Source organism: Callorhinus ursinus, unplaced genomic scaffold, assembly GCF_003265705.2.
Source record: "Callorhinus ursinus isolate GAN/ISIS: 27379988/994484 unplaced genomic scaffold, GSC_fseal_2.0 scaffold10, whole genome shotgun sequence".
NCBI classification, from domain to species: domain Eukaryota; kingdom Metazoa; phylum Chordata; class Mammalia; order Carnivora; family Otariidae; genus Callorhinus; species Callorhinus ursinus.
The window spans coordinates 39,255,638-39,257,910 of NW_027397072.1; positions in this window are offsets into that span (position 1 = coordinate 39,255,638).

A 2,273-nucleotide genomic window follows, 5' to 3' on the forward strand; every position below is an offset into this window, starting at 1 on the left:
ACATGTCTTTCTCTGATTGACTTATTTCACTCAGCATAACACCCTCCAGTTCCATCCATGTCGTTGCAAATGGCAAGATCTCATTCCTTTTGATGGCTGCATAATATTCCATTGTGTATATATACCACATCTTCTTTATCCATTCATCTGTCGATGGACATCTTGGCTCTTTCCACAGTTTGGCTATTGTGGACATTGCTGCTATAAACATTGGGGTGCACGTACCCCTTCGGATCCCTACATTTGTATCTTTGGGGTAAATACCCAGTAGTGCAATTGCTGGATCGTATGGTAGCTCTATTTTCAACTGTTTGAGGAAACTCCATACTGTTTTCCAGAGTGGTTGCACCAACTTGCATTCCCATTAGGTGAGTTTCTTAATCTGAAGATAAAGCAAGTACCCTTGCAGGGCTATTTTGAGGATTAAATAAGAGGATATATGTGAAATGCTTGGCACAACATAAATACTCAACATAATAAAAACAACCTCCCCAGGCTGGAACGGGGACAGCCCTCAGGCTGGGGCACACTGCTTTAGTACTTTGTAAGCAGTCCTCATACCTAGAATGCCAGAGGAAAGCATGTGAAAGAACTGGAAGGATGGGGCAGCAGGGGCCATGATATGTGGGTGCATGACTCAGGTCACAGCACCAATCATGGAGGAGAGGGGCTGCACTCTAGGCTTTTCCCTGCCACCCACCCCCATGCTATCTGCCCTGGAAACGACAGATGCAAGGGCACTCAGCATCTCAGCTGGCTCCTCTAGGAGCAAAAAGTATGGACCTTCATGGACAGGAAATAAACCAAAGAGAAGGACAACCCTCATAGGCAGTATGGGTATCCAAATGTGTCTTGGATTGCCTGGAGACCAGAGCCCCTAATAACAGTAGATGCTGACTGGGCCCATTTGACGTTGTTGCACATCTCATCCCCAGAGCTACCATAGAGGCAACTGCCATTGCTCCCACCATTTTACATGGAAGAAAGCTGAGGCCCTGAGAATCACTCAAAGTAATTTGTCCAGGGTTACACTGGAGCCCAGCCCTGTCTCCTTCCAGGTTTGAGGTTTGAACCGTAGCCCTTTAGGGAGCTGGGATAGAATCCAGGAGGAGGTGTGGTGGGGGGTGGGTACCTGGCAGATGGGTACTGGCTGGACTTCACAGGATCTAGGGGCTTCCTGGAGGAGCCAAGAGTGAGGAAGCAGGTTTGCTCTAGACCGTGACCGGAAGGAGGGGGTCACCTCAGCGTGTATGAGAGAATATGCAGAGAACGGGAGGGCACAGAAGGCCCTGGGGGGCCTAGAACAGTGGGGTCATAGTCTTGGTCTGGCAGGAAAGGGGTGATGGGCTGTTTCGAGGCAAAAAAAGAGGACGTTGGACTGGGTGGTCTCAAAGGTCCCCCTCCAAGTGGGGAGAATGGAGCCAAGCACGAAGAAATTTCACCCTTTATCATTAGCTGTCCATCAAAAGATGCCACAAAGTGAATAAAAACGCAAGGCAAAGAGTGGGAGATCTCACACCTGACAAGCAGCAAAGGGCTCCTTGGCAGAATACAGGGAACATGCAAACAAGGCAGTAGGAAAATGTCCAAGAGACCTCCACCAGAACTTCACAAGAGAGAAAAATCCAAAAAACCCGTAAATATTAGGAAAGGTACTCGGTCTCCTTGGAAACCAGGAAATGCCTGTTTTTTTTGGTTTGGTTTGGTTTGTTTTTGGTTACTCTGAATTTTATTTTAACTATTACAATTAGATACAGAATTTAAGGTCTGATAATTCCAAGCATTAGAAAGAATGGGAAGCAATCAGACACTTCTGGGGGAGGATTTCAACTGGTAGAACCTCTTTCAAAGAATATTTGGTGTTACTCTGTTTGGTAAAGCCGAATACGCAATGCCATGTTACACAGAAATTCTGCTCTTAGGCAAACAGCCTCTAGAGATGCAGACTTATGGATATCAGAAGACACATCTCTGAGGATTCATGACAGCAGTGTTTAAAATGGCCCTAGACTAGAAACATTTGTAAGCCCATGAATGGATAAATGATCTGTGATAATGTATTTTTTAATAGAATGGAATACCATACAACCATGAAAAGGAACACATTGTGGTGAAGTTCAGAAGTGAGTTGAACAAAAGAAGTGCATGCTGTATAATTCCACCTAGGTAAAGTTCAAACAAAAAAAACAGGGGAGCCTGGGTGGTTCAGTCGGTTAAGCATCTGCCTTCGGCTCAGGTCATGATCCTGGGGTCCTGAGATGAGCCCTGCATCA